Raw genomic sequence first — 15,355 nt, forward strand, 5'->3', positions numbered from 1 at the left:
TCTGAGTGCAAAGTAAAGAGAAGAACCTCCCCTGTTTTGTCCTCAAAACCTTATTTTTGTAGATAACAATGAACAAGCAAGCTAGAATGAATGGCTTGCCAAATAAGCAAAGACAGGGAAAGCTCTTGAAGAAGACTTAAAGTATCCTCTTTTCTTTTCTTGAAAGGTCCTTTTGCAGCCTCCTAAAGGATCTGTGTACATCAGGGGATGCGTAGAGCTGATAAACAGAGGTGGAAATATAATTAGAAGACGGAGAGTAAAAGGTTACCGAATTAAAGGCATTTGAATTCCTGCTGCCTGAGGAGATTACAAGAACCGCATAGAATACTTCAAAGTTTTCAAAGAGGAAAGAGATTAAACAGGGCACTTGGCTTCTTTGTTTTCAAGTGTAGTGGCACAAAATTGCCAGCCCCTGTTCTTTAGCTGGCTGCTCCCAATGTCAGTGACGCCCTATTATTCAGTATTAGCCAGGAAAGTAGTTTGCCTCCTAAGTCTTTGCAATTCCCTCCCCCTGCACCCATCAGTCTGGATTTGACAGCTTTTATCACCTTCCAGCAGTAACTACTGCTGTGCCAAAATCTGCCCTCTGTTTTCTCAAAGAAGAAGAGGAAGAAGAAAAGAAAATTCCACTGTGGGGGAAAAGTTCCATTCTTCTGCCTCATTCTCAGAGCCTGTAGGAATTCTTCCATATTTCTGTGGGTCTGAGGTTTTGGAGCTTACCTTATCATTGTGCGGTGATTGATGGTAGGGTATGTCCTTTTTCTTTCCAGTATCCCCCCCCCACACACACACAAAGTATTCTGCAGCCTCCCAGGCTGCCCATGTTTACTGAATGAGACAAGTTACCTTATGATATCTTCCCCATGAGCTTTAACTGAAGCATGGACACCCAGAGAGGCTGCAAAGCACAGACCACTGGTGAGATGAGATGTAGAATGGAAGAAAGGACACTCACAAACATCCTCGGCCATCACAAAACTTAGGTAAATGCAACTAAAGCTATGCTGCACCCCACCCATGATTTTCTCTCCCCTTTCATAGTTTCCAATGCAATTTCCTTTCTCACCAATTGATGGATAATTGTCAGTGGAAGGCTGGATAAATTCTTTTGGCACAGCAGTAGCAGTAACACAAGGAGCAGCAGTTTGCAAAATGTTTTCTTGCATTGGAAGAAAGTCCCTGCTTGGAAATCTACCTCCTGACACAGATCAGACTACAGTGACAAATTGAATGATTAAAATCCCATGAGATAAGTATTGAAAAGGTTGATCTCTCATATATATATATATATATATATATATATATATATATATATATATGACATCTCACAAGGTTCCATTATGGATTCGTGACACTTGCTCCATCAATCCAAGAGGGAGATAAACATCAACTCATATCCAGGCACCCAAACTGCATGGCTCTTTTTAAAAAAATGTACTCAAAATCACGACATTTCATAATTTGCACTGCTTTCTCTTGTTGAAATCACATCAGTTTAGAGATCGTTTATCTTTCAGTATAAACTGACTGCTGAATTTCTCATTGTATGATGCTGACACAAGCCAAGGCTGTTGCCTCATTGACAAAAAAACATAAACCTTGTGAAGAAGATGGTGAGAAAACTTTATAACAGATCGATCTTTGGCTTTATTTTTCAAAGTTTTTGCATTTCTTACATTTTTAAAAAACCTGCCTCATCTTCCTGTTATTGTTTATTTTTTTGAAGGCACTGCTTATTAATATACTCTTTAATCATTCACACCATGCAGTACATGGGGAACCAGCAGGACATTATTCAAGACCAGTTGGTCCTTGTAGTAACAACTGAGGTCAAGGAGGTTTAGGGATAACCAGGCCTTTTGGGGACTAGATCCAGGGCAGAATATGATAGGAGAGGGCCTAGAATCACTATTAAGTCCTTTTTCGTAATGACCCCTGAGGTATTCTCTGGTGTGGATTTAAGTTACAGAGCTTGTAAGTAGGTCCTTATTGTTGAAGCTGAACTGCTTTATATTATAAGCTTGTAGGTAGGACATCTGCTATTTTAAATTTAAGTGCCAAGCAATTGCTGAGAGGATGGTCACATTGTGATAATCATAATATTAACAACAACAACATCGCAAACTTTTCAGGTTATTTTATTTCTCAGTGTGAAATTTCCCTTAATGGTGATGAGACAAGAGAGAGAGAGAAAGAGTTTTAGATGTAATCATGGAAAAATATTGGGGGGAACGTTCCATATTCCTTATTATGCCCTGTTCATTCAGAGTGGTTGGTTTTCATATCCCATTTCTCTACAGAAATTGATGAGAAACTGATTAGGAAGAAAACCAGTCCCACCTATTTCCTGCCGTACCAGTTTCCATGATGCATAATATTTGCATTTCAAATGCAGCAAGGGAATTCTTTTGTTTGCTTAACAATCTGTTTCATTTGGATATTTTAAAATGTCATGGAAACATTTCAGCTGGTCGCAGGTTTTCTAAAAGCTTGTTTACCCAACACTACATCACAATTTGGATGAAAACAAATCTTTGTCGGAAACCGCTGACTCAATGAAGCTTTCTTGTGGTTTCGTTCCTGCACTGAAGCTTACTCACAATAATTATAGCATTGATATATAGTCATTTACATTTGCATAGCCACTGGAGATATATTATTTCCCATTCTAGCATTTAGTTTTTATATTAAAAATACTTATATACTTGCTGTATATGGGGAGATTTAACAGTGTTGACGCTGCCTTCGAGCATCAGGAGCTGTTCATAATTCTTTGAGTTGCAGGACAACATATTTTGGAATCTGCCTTCACCTTGAGCTTACCTTCCTATTTCGCCATTAGGGATGGAGGAGAAATGATAAAGAGCACTGTTAATTATGTATCACTGGCAAACTTAAAACACATGCAGAAACAATGATATGAATGAACACTAGGCCACATTTGCTTGACTCATTTCCATTCCTGGAACTCTCTGTCGATTTCTGCCAAAAGTTCGTTAAATGCAACAACAAAAATCCCACATTCAACCCATGAGCCTTTCACCAACACCGCTTCCCCCCCCCCCTTTGACAGTTTTCAAATGCAATTTCTTTTCTTGTGAATTGAAGGTCAAGAGGATAAACATGGAAGAATTCTTTTTGGCTCTGCACTAGATAGGACAGCAGCCTCCATTCCACATGAATGGGAAACTGAGGTACAGGAAAGTACTCTGCTAGTCAGTGCACCTGTTCGTGCACAATGTGGATAAATTAAGGGCGGTGATAGAATATTCAGCGGATGGAGCAAGCCAAGCACATTGCTTTAATTAATGAAATTCATTATTTAGAATTACCCTCCCTTCCTCTTCTTTAATAAGTTTCCTTTAACCTTAATTGTTTCCTATCAGCATGTTCTTTTCTATCTTCCACCTACACACTCCAGCTCTGTCAAGGGTGCACGACATTTCTCTCCCCAGCACCTATAAGCCTGCATCAGCCACCAAGACTGTTCCCTCCCTTCTCTCAGCTGGCCTGCTATTTTTAAATGATGCCATCTCTCATCTCAAGATGCCGTACGAGTAATTTGGGCAATGAATTCAAAGTCAGGGCTGATCAAGCAGTTTCACTCCAGATTCATTTCTCCTCAGCAGACCTGGGGAAGGCACGCAAAGGTAGCCATGGCGCTGCATTCTATGCAGCCCATTTTGACAGGGAACGGGGGAGTCAAGCTTATCTGCAAACTATCTGAATTCATCTACACCACTTTAATGATGTTTCCCTGCAAAGTCACCTGTGACCTTTGGCTAAGTAATGAAATGCACTCTAAAGAATTCCATGCTTCTTAGGAGAGGACACCATATCCCCTGGGTGAAGGGACTGGACAGGAAAACAGAAAAATCATGCCAATTGCAGCAAGATGAATGATGCCGGCCATTTTTATAGGTCCCTCTTGGACAGAGGCTACGCATCTGGGTCTAACCTAGACATATCCCTGCCTAGCAGCTTTTCATATATTAATGGACATATTGTCTTTCTGGTTTTATTGGTTTCATCAGGCCATGCCAAGGATGAACCTGTGAACACAGGAGTAGGTGGCACATGAAAGGGCCAAACTGGATGTATTGTTTGTTAAGTATAATTATTTAATTCACAATGAAATGGAGAATGCCTATGTGTATTACTGAAGGTTTTGACGTGGGGTTTTTCCATGGGGCTCTACTGAAACAAAGAATAGGACTCTAAACTCTGAGTTGATAATTAACTGTTGTTATTCTCTGCCAACACATGTGTGATTAACCTTAGATCACATGGGAGACTACTGAATTGCAAATTTGCCATCTTGGAAGGGTGGTGGCTGAGTCTTTGTTCTCAGGTTCTGTAGAAATAAGGATGTACTGAAGTTCTCCAGGAACACACAGCCTCAGGCAAAATGGAGGCTGCAGGAAGAGAGAGACCTCTGCTTCTAGGAATTATCTTTTATTTATGAGAAGAAGAATCTGTGGTGGACTTGCACAATATATTATATGGAACTATTATTATCATTTACTGGTTTTTGTTCTGTTTTGGAGAAAGTTCTGCAAGTAAGGTTTTGAATCAATCTAATGGGCCTAGACAGTTTGTATTCCAAAAAGGTGTCTGTTTAGGCACCCAGTCACTTCAAGCTGTGCAATATTAATATCTACAATAATATTAATTGTGAGAACTTCACAGTATGTAAGGAACCCCTATCGTCCTGGCACACAAACACCATATTTTATTGGGAAGAGGCAAACACTAGCTAAGGTGGTGCACCCCTTTCTTCATTCAATTTTTACTTCCCATGCACCCAGTTCCTCCAGTGAACCCAGAGCAGTGCACATGGTTCTTTTGCACCCATTCCACCCCAAAAACAACCCTGTTATGTAGGTTAGGCTGAGAGATGCAGCACAATGGCCCAAAGTCAATTGATGGTTGAGTACTGGCTCTGCTGGTCCCTAGGGGTCCCTTTGGAATCAATCAGATTTTATATTAAATTAATTTCAACTGTCCAGTAGATATTTTCCAAATTAACTTCAATAAAAATGGACACAATCCCGATTCCCATCTCTAGAAGTGAAATACCCTAAAAGAGTTCCTGGATGCCTTTAGGAATTTTGTACAAGCTAACAACCAAGTTCTGTAAAAAGGATTTTCACCCCTGGAATAATGCCATGGACAATTTAAAATTCAACAAAGAGGATTTAAAGTAGCAATGAATATTCAAAGTGGAATTTAGAAGGAAAAATACCTAGGTCTTTCTGGATATCCCACCCCCTATTGCGATATAAATAATCACCTAAGTGTCCTGCCTATGAAATATGCATGCATTAATTAAGCAAAAGATTACAGCTCAGTACATACACTGCATTTCTCACTCGCTGTCTTTCTCTTTTTGCCTAGGCAAGGTGACTGGCCAGCATGAAAATCAGCAGAGGTGAGGGAAATATAGCTGTGGAAAACAGTTAACAGCACAAATCAGAGGAGCCACATGCAGCTGAATGGTTCACGATGGTGATGCATCACTACACACACGGGGAATGAGGAAAACAATAGGGGCTGGCTACTACAGAAAGCGGGTAAGGGACCCGAGAAAAACAAAGCCCTAAGCTTTTCTACTAAGTACTTTTCAGTGAAAGTCATAGGGCCCCTCTAAACTGCTGGTTTATTGAGCATTAAACCAGACTTGCTTGCAAAAAGCTTTTGTGGAGCTTAAACCTGTTGTTGTTGTTGTCTTTTGTTCTACATTCATTCTGATTTGTTGGTGGAGTAGATATGCTGCAGTGAGCATTTATTTTAGACAGTATTTATTACATTTATAACTTATCATAGGGAAGTTTTTGGTGTTTGATGTTTTATTGTGCTTAATGTGTTTCATTTGCTGGAAGCCGTCCAGAGTGGCTGGGGCAACTCTGTCAGATGGGTGGCAAACAAGCAAATAAACATATAAAAATCATCATCATCATTATCATCATCTTTCCTCCAATGAGCTCAAGGTGGTGCCCATGGTTCTCCACCTCCCCATATATCACCCCCACAACAACCCTATGAAGTATGTTAGGCTAAGAGACAGCAACTAGCCCAAGGTCAGCCAGTGAGCTTTACAGCTGCATGGGGACTAGAACCCTGGGTCTCCTGGGTTTGAGTCCAACATTTTAACCACTGCACTGGGTCTGATCTGTTTGTGGGCTGCTTATACATCATTCATTCATCCCATGCTTTCCAGTGGATTTGTGGATTTGTTGCCAGGCAGATGAACATGACAGTGTTGTTGATGAGCAGCGTCCCGTGCACAGCGGAAGGATGAGGAGTACGTGCCACATACTCTATATTGCTTTATTTACACTTCAAAGCTGGTAGATTACAGAAAAACATCTTGCCTCTGCCGGAGCAGAGAAAAGCATCCTCTCTCCTCTAAAGCACGGAGAGAACAACAACACTGAACTGCAAAGAACAGTGAAAAACAGGAAACCAGTGTACGTCACATCCAGTCTCCTTTCCCGTGAGAAAACCCAACAGCATTTGACTGTGGAATGTAAACATTGTCTTGTGACAAGCACTTCGCTGCTCAGTGAAGGAAGCAGAAACCAACATCCTCCCCCTTTCTGTGAACATCACTGGGCAGCGTGTTCGTACAATATCAGTACAAACCCAACTTCTGCACATAGGTACAGTGTTGATCCCTTGATACAATCTTGGACAATACATCAGCAGGAATTTCATTACCTGGCATATAGGACACCGTTACGAGTCCCTTTTGAATACGTTCCCTGTTGTTGTTTAGTCGTTTAGTCGTGTCCGACTCTTCGTGACCCCATGGACCAGAGAACGCCAGGCACCTCTGTCCTCCACTGCCTCCCGCAGTTTGCTCAAACTCATGCTGGTAACCTCGAAAACACTATCCAACCATCTCGTCCTCTGCCGTCCCCTTCTCCTTGTGGAATACGTTCCCTAGCATGTTGCAACTTCAATTGCAAGTGCTTCGTGCTTTGCTTACAACCTTCAGAATTCAGCAAAGCCAAACATGCTTTGTTGTCCTGGTAAACCTGGATTGGACATTTGACAGGAATTTTCATGTCTTTGCACAATTGTAACAACCATTCACAATCCTTAAGTGAATAAGACAGTGCATTCAGTTCAGCTTCACAAGTACTTAAGCTAACTGTTGTTTGCTTCTTGCATGACCAATCAAATAGACCCTGATTGTACTTATAGCAAACTCCAGACGTACTTTTCCTGTCTGTAGTGTCACTTCCAAAACTTGCATCTGCAAATATCTCAAGACCACCAGACTTCTGATTGTTAAATCTCAGTCTGTAATGCATAGTGCCTTTCAAATACCGCGCTATGCGTTTCAGAGCTTTCCAATCCTTAACAGTAGGATTGTTGACTTGTCTGCTTAGCAAATTACAGCTAACAGCAATGTCAGGTCTTGAACATCTGGCAATGAAGTTTAGCTTGCCTAGCACACTTCTGTACAGTGTAGTGTCAGAAAATGCTTCTTCAGTGTCATCTACCTGATAACCTGTTATCATCGGTGTGTCCACAGGGTTAGCATCCATCAGGTTTAGTTTGCTTAACACATCAGCAATTTTCCGTGACTGGTGTACTAGAATGTTACCATCTTGATCTCTCTCTATTTCCAGAGATAGGTAGTTGTTTACCTCACCAAGATCTTTCATGTCAAAGTGCTCTTTCAGTTGAGCTAGGGCGTTATTGTACATTGTGACATCCTTCCAAAAGAATAAAAGATCATCAACATAAAACAAACAATACAGTTTCTTTTGCCCCTCCTCTTTGACAAATACACATGGATCAGCTTTCCCTTGTTTAAAACCTAGAGAAAACAATACTTCAGTGAGTTTTGTGTGCCAACACCGTGCACTTTGTTTGAGACCATAAAGGGACTTCTTCAGAGCACAAACAAATCCCTGTTTTACCTGTACGCCATCAGGTAGAAGCATATAAAGTGATTCATCTAGAGATCCGTACAGAAAAGCTGTATTCACATCATGGTGACTAATGTGTAGATTCTCTTCTGCAGCTAGCTTGAGCATAAGCCTAATGCCCTCATACCTCACTGTGGGTGAGTAGGTCTCGTGATAGTCTTCACCTGGTACCTGTGCAAAACCTCTGGCTACCAATCTGGCTTTGTGTCTGACTATCTTGCCATTTTGATCAGTCTTCGCTTTGAAGACCCATTTGCTTCCAAGCAGTTTCATTCCTGGAACTACTGGAACAAGGTCCCATGTTTTGTTCCTTTCCAAGGAATCAAGCTCAGCCTTCATGGCATTTAACCATGGTTCAGCTTCCTTTGAATCCAAATCCTGGATTTCTTGGAAACTTGAAGGTTCAAATACCTTCTTGGAGTTTTTAACAGTTGTTACTGCTATCTTAGCAAACTCATCAGCAAATCTCTTTGGAGGTCTGCCTTTTGTGGCTCTCTGTGACCTACGAATTAGCCTTAAGTCCTCAACACTTTCCTCTTCCTTCTTAGGAGAAAAGTGACCTATTGTGAACAATGGTTCCTCTAATTCTTGATCAGAGCTTTCAGAGGGTCGCATAGAGGCTTTCACACTCTTGAAATCCTCTGAATCACCCGATTCAGTTTCAGACTCAGAATCAGAACCTTCATCAGTGGGTGTGGGTTGTTGCGGTTGCTTTTGACTATCCTCAGTCTCATCACTGTCATCAGGATAACATTGGAAAATTCCCACATTCTCCCCCCACTTGGCATTGTACTCAACACTTCTTGTGAGCTTAATTGCCTTAGAGTCAGTCATCATTATTCTGTAAGACCCTTTCTGATAACCTAGAAAGATACCATGCAATCCACGCTTGTCTAACTTGGAGCTTTGTGGTGAGTGAACCCACATGTCAGAACCAAAAATTTTCATGTGTTTGATGTATGGCTTCTTGCCAAACATCTTCTCATAGGGGGTACAACCAATCGCTGAAGATAACCTGCGATTATAACTGTAAACAAAACACGAGAGAGCTTCGGCCCAATAACTCTCTGGAAGATTGGCATCATGCAGCAAGGTTTTTAACCCTTGAAGCAATGTCTGATTTGCTCATTCCGCAAGTCCATTCTGCCATGGCGAGCGAGGACTAGACAAATCGTGTTGAATTCCTTTCTCAGTCAGAAAAGCTTCAAACTGCTGAGAAGTGAATTCTCCCCCGCGATCACTGAAAAGAGTCTTTACCTTCTTACCATGCACATTTTCCAACCAAGCACAGAATTCCTTGAACCTTGGAAAAGCCTCTGATTTCTGCTTGAGATTGTACACATAAATATACCTGGAAAATGCATCAATGAGAACCATGAAGTACCTGTTTCCACCCAAAGAGGGCGCTAGTGGTCCAACCAAATCAGCATGAACAACCTGGTATGGTTCTGTAGCTTGCCTACTAGACACCTTACCTTTCGCAGCCATTTTCACTTTGTTTGCTGCGCATGCCTTGCACTTCATGTGGTACCTGCAGGGTTTAATAGTCATACCTTCAACCAAGGCAGGCATTTTAGATACTGCCTCAAAATGCAAATGACCAAATTTTCGATGAAAATCGTGAATACATTCTGCATGCAAACTTTTGTTAGAACCTGCAATGCAACAAGTGTCATCCTGCACAACATCATCAAAATACAAAACATACAAACGATCAACATATTCAGCATGCAATACATAATCATTTTTCTTTGTGATGATGCACCTTTTGTTCTTAAAGGAAACGTCAATTTTCCGCTCATTCAGCTGTCCAACGCTGAGCAGATTATGCTTGGCATCTGGCACATAAAGCACATCCTGTATCGATAAGTCCAAACTGTGAAGAACAACAGTTCCGTAGCCTTTACTGGGGATTGTGTGGTCATCCGCCTGGTGAATCGCACCTTCCTGCGGTGTAAAAGACACGAACAGTCGCTTATCGTTGCACATGTGGTGGGTCGCCGCTGAATCAACAACAAAGAAAGATCTAGACGTCTTCTGGACCTCTGCAACCTTTGGAGTGAAGCGTGAGACCATTGCCTTGTGCTGAGTTGTCCTGGACACCGGACCTTTGCCTCGGCCTTTTCCACGCGATGAGCTTTCGCTGCGCTGCTCTGTCTTGGCCCTGGGATTTCTGCATTCCCTCTTCATATGGCCTAGACGTCCACACGAGTAGCATTTCACTGCCTTCAAAGCTTTGGCGCCATCTGGTGGTTCCACTGCACTATGGGATGACGTCTGTGAAGTCTCCCCCTTGCCCATGCAGCTATCACCCTGGCGGTCTGCTTCATTCTGAATCATGGCAGTATCACAGGCTACTGTGAGTTGAGCATTTGGCTGATCAGCATCAAATTCCCCACTTGCCTCAGCCAGCCTTCTGCAGCTAGCCATCATGACTTTGGCATTAGCCTTCTGCGTCATCTCTGCTGCTTTAAATCAGGCTGCTTTATACTAGCTGTGTCTGTGTACAGCTGCTTCATTCCAAAAGCAAGTCCAAAACAGCCTCTGCCTGTGAGCCTGTGCCACTCTGCTTAATTGCAGCTGCTTCAAACCTCATTCCAAAGGCAAGTTCAAAAGTGCTTTCTCTCTGCTGCCTTAAATTCATGCTGCGTCACTGCTGCAGCTGCTTTATTCCAAAAGCACTTTTAAAAGTTACTTTCGATTTCCCCAGCATAGGAGCTTGTTCCTTTGAGCCCGGCAAAACGGCCTTAAAAGTTCAAAGTCCAGCCATAAAGCCATTAATTAGAAGCTGGCAGGCTGCCCGGAGCAGTAGCACATACCTCATCAATCATCTTGACGCGCAGAGCAGATTCTGTTCCTATCTGTCCCTCTGCATTCTGATCCTTTGCCGGCACTCCGATTCGACTTCTGGGCCCATAACCAAGTGTTGTTGATGAGCAGCGTCCCGTGCACAGCGGAAGGATGAGGAGTACGTGCCACATACTCTATATTGCTTTATTTACACTTCAAAGCTGGTAGATTACAGAAAAACATCTTGCCTCTGCCGGAGCAGAGAAAAGCATCCTCTCTCCTCTAAAGCACGGAGAGAACAACAACACTGAACTGCAAAGATCAGTGAAAAACAGGAAACCAGTGTACGTCACATCCAGTCTCCTTTCCCGTGAGAAAACCCAACAGCATTTGACTGTGGAATGTAAACATTGTCTTGTGACAAGCACTTCGCTGCTCAGTGAAGGAAGCAGAAACCAACAGACAGAGCATGTTGATCTACTTGATTTGTGCTTTTAAATTGCTCCCACAGCTAATAAGCAACATGGATTTCAAGCGGGGGGTGGTTAGGGGGTTGTCCAAGCAATCCGAGCCCCCGGTCTTTAGAGGTAGATCCCAGATCTCCTGCCCCCCACTTTTAAAACATTTCAAAAAATATTTCTAGGGCTTCTGGAGTCACTGCAAAAGTTCACTACTGCTGAGACGCCACCATTTAAATTTCCCAGAAGAATCTATATGTGCAGCATATGTAGATTTTATGCAAATTTGTACCAGGGACCTATGGTCCTTTGAGAGCACAGTAATGGCGCTGACCCCAAATAAGCTATTTGTGTTCCATGATTTCTTGCCACGATCCCAATAATCTCATTCCCACCCAGGTGTATGAATGCCCAGTAACACATACATAGGCCCAAGTAGACAAATAACAACAGCACTAATCATCTCTTGAAGGGAGAAGAGGGAACACAGTGCATTATCCTAAGAGCTGATTAGGTATATCCCCGGTTTTCAATACAATGTGAGTTTCATGTAGCCCTGAGAGCTAAATGAGGCTAAGAATCGCATATGCCACACCCTTTTTGTACACTGAGCTCTTGTTCTGCTAGGAGTATGCCTTTAGAAGCCTGCTTCCATTTAACTATGGAGCATTTCTGCACTGGCTGCCCATAGACTACTGTGTCAGGTGATACTTTATTGTGCTGATATACAAAGCCCTGAACAACTTGAGTGCAGGATACCTTCAGGACTACCTGAGCCTTTCTATCCTAGCTTGATCACTGACATCCCATGAAAGAGTACTGTTGGTTGTCACAAGAGACCCGATGGACCTCAAGTGGATGTTAGGTATTTCGTGCCGCTAGTCTTACAGTATAAAATGCTCTTCCAGCAGAGATATGGCAGACATCCTCAGTTCTAACCTTCAGGTGTCTCTTGCAGAATGTCTGTGTCAACAGGCCAATTCAGTGCTTTAAGCTTTAAAGATGAGTGAACCATTTTTATGATAATTCTGTATTGTTTTTAACAGTGTTTTGTCTCTTTTGTTGTACACTGCCTTGAGATTTTGTACAAATGGCCATCTATAAATATTTTTCATAGGTAAAATAAATAATCACGCATATTGTAATTTTTATTGTTGAATTTCCTCCAAGGGGCTCAGGGAGTACATTGTTTCCCCTTCTTCATTTTTTCCTCAGAACAAACCTGTGGGGTAAGTTATGGTGAGAAACAGTGACTGACCTACTCATTGAGCTTCATGGCTGAGCATGGATTTGAACCCTGGTCAGCTAAGGTCCTAATCTAACCCCTCTAGCCATTACACTGCAAACTGGCTCTCTAGATAAATTGCATTGTCTATGTTTTTTCCTTGTTGCCAATTTATTTTGCACTAGATCTTTGCTATAATTCCTGGCATCGAGCAATGTCTCTAACCTTCAGGGATGCCTGTTTGCTACCAGCCTGGGAGAGGAGGAAAGAGAGATGAGTTTTAAAATGCATATGTTGTCTTTTCTGTGCCATAACAAGCTTGGCATCCTACCAGCAATGTCTGAATCTCTCTCCCAGGGTAACTAAGACAGCTCAACCAGCTGTAGTCAAATTGCATTGGAAATGGATAGTTTGCAAATTCTCCCCTTGAATGAAATTTTAAATTACAAAAAAAAGGCATCTGACCGGTTATCTCTTACTAAAGTGCTGTACGATTTGCATATAAACTTCATTTCTTTTTCTAATTACACAGAGTTAAAATGCATTCATTTTCCCTTTGATTATGAGCCGGCCTTGCCAAACACCTGTGACTGCCACAAATTCTAATTTGTTATTTATTTACTTCAAAGCAATCTTATTATCTAAATGATTCAAAGCATCAAAGGCCTTAATTATTGATACTCAATTTGATAGGCTACGCTTTCCATGTCCTTGGGATGAGGAAGATGACTCTTCATTTCCTTTGCCTCAAGTACACACTTGGGGGGGGGGGGTTAGTGGAAGAGAACACAGGATTCTGTACACACACATACACACAACATCTGAAATTAAAATCCTGCTTAGCTTCATCCAGGTTTATACAATAGGATTGACTGCTACAATCTTCTGCCAAACAGAACAGGCTTTATTTTAAGAGAGAGAGAGAGAGAGTTTATTTTTAACACACAGAGAGAGTTTTAATGTTGGGGGGCACAGTTGGAAAAGGTTCAGAAATGGAGCATCAAAATGATCATGGGGTTTGACTGATGCCTGCAAGGAAAGGTTGCAGCTAGGGCTGGGCAATATCTAGTTTTTAATATCATGATACATCGCCAGCTAAACACTGCGATGTCTCGATATACCATGATGTCTGAAATGAGGCTGGAGTTTATAATAATCTGGGAAAATGTTGGGGGGGGTGGGAATCTAAATTTGATGTGTCTAATTAAGTGAAAATTTACTCAATGATAACATGCTTAACTAAACCATTAAAGATTTCTGGAGAATATATAACTGTTCTGTTAAGGGCTTTATATACCCAGAAGTAACACCTTGAACTTGGCCCTGTAACACTTACTAAACTTTAATTGCTAAATCTGTATAGTGTTTATCCACCAAGAAACTTAAAATAATGTGTTATGTACTGAGTTGAATAGGATCCATTCCATTCCTCCTCACCACTATGAGCTGAATAAAGAGCATTAAATCCACTCTCGACTCCCAGTATATTTCATAATGCATATGGATTCCACCCAACTGCCTCTCATATTACTTTATTTATAATGTAATATATTTATATCCTGCCAAGTCGAAATTCAAGGCAGCTTACAACATTTAAAAACATCAGTCATAGAATAAAAAATAATGAAAGCAAACTGGTTAAAAACAATACTTAAAATACATCACAATATATGTAAAACCAGCAATTAAAATTTGAACTGGCAGCAGCCCAGTCATCAGGATCGTCTGCACCTTTGTTTCCAAATGCATAAAGCCCTTTACTGCAAAATTGTTTGCTTCCTTTCCTGAACAGGAGCAGGAGCCAAGCCATAAGGATCTTGTCACAAAGAAGAAACTTTGTTTGCTAATGGGAATCTCCATCCCACAGCACTGCTGAGGAACAGTGATTCCAATAAGCAAACAAAGATAAGATCTACTGGGCTCTAAGACACACACTCTAAAGATCCCGATATTGTGCTTAGCCTGATGTTGTGCTGTGTCTCTATTTTAAGCTTTTTGAGCTGTTTCCACTTCTTTTTCCATTGTGTTGCCATACATCCAGGTTTTCACTAACATTTTGCCAGCCAATTTGGCAAATTCCCCCCCCCCCATGCCATTTTTACACCCAAAAACCAGAACATTTCAAGTATGGCAAGCCTAGATATATCTCTAAGGGCCACAGGTCAGTGGTAGAGCTAGTACATGCTTTACTTACAAAAGGTCCTAGGATTATTCCTCAGTATCTCCACATATGACTGGGAAAGAGCCTTGAAACTCTGGAAAGCTCCCAGCAATCAGTGCAGACAAGAATGAGTCTGATGGGCCAATCATAGAATCATACAATCATAGAGTTGGAAGAGACCACAAGGGCCATCGAGTCCAACCCCCTGCCAAGCAGGAAACACCATCAGAGCACTCCTGACATATGGTTGTCAAGCCTCTGCTTAAAGACCTCCAAAGAAGGAGACTCCACCACACTCCTTGGCAGCAAATTCCACTGTCGAACAGCTCTTACTGTCAGGAAGTTCTTCCTAATGTTTAGGTGGAATCTTCTTTCTTGTAGTTTGGATCCATTGCTCCGTGTCCGCTTCTCTGGAGCAGCAGAAAACAACCTTTCTCCCTCCTCTATGTGACATCCTTTTATATATTTGAACATGGCTATCATATCACCCCTTAATCTCCTCTTCTCCAGGCTAAACATGCCCAGCTCCCTTAGCCGTTCCTCAAAAGGCATCGTTTCCAGGCCTTTGACCATTTTGGTTGCCCTCCTCTGGACACGTTCCAGTTTGTCAGTGTCCTTCTTGAACTGTGGTGCTCAGAACTGGACACAGAATTCCAGGTGAGGTCTGACCAGAGCAGAATACTGTGGCACTATTACTTCCCTTGATCTAGATGCTATACTCCTATTGATGCTGCCCAGAATTGCATTGGCTTTTTTAGCTGCCACGTCACACTGTTGG

General features: G+C 41.8%; 1 long non-coding RNA gene across 3 annotated transcripts in view; it reads left to right on the forward strand.

Moving 5' to 3' along the window:
• The window catches only part of LOC310844748, a 109,692-nt gene that overhangs the window by 90,476 nt on the left and 3,861 nt on the right, over window positions 1-15,355 (forward strand). The window contains exons 2-3 of one of the 3 annotated variants that reach the window (XR_014564302.1): window positions 5,398-5,573; window positions 12,362-12,420. This is a non-coding gene — a long non-coding RNA (uncharacterized lncRNA). Of the gene's footprint in view, window positions 1-5,397; window positions 5,713-12,361; window positions 12,421-15,355 lie in introns of those variants that run through there. The other 2 variants (XR_014564303.1, XR_014564304.1) reach the window with 2 other exon arrangements.

Source organism: Podarcis gaigeae (genome assembly GCF_964106915.1).
Source record: "Podarcis gaigeae genome assembly, chromosome: 1".
In the NCBI taxonomy this organism is placed as follows: domain Eukaryota; kingdom Metazoa; phylum Chordata; class Lepidosauria; order Squamata; family Lacertidae; genus Podarcis; species Podarcis gaigeae.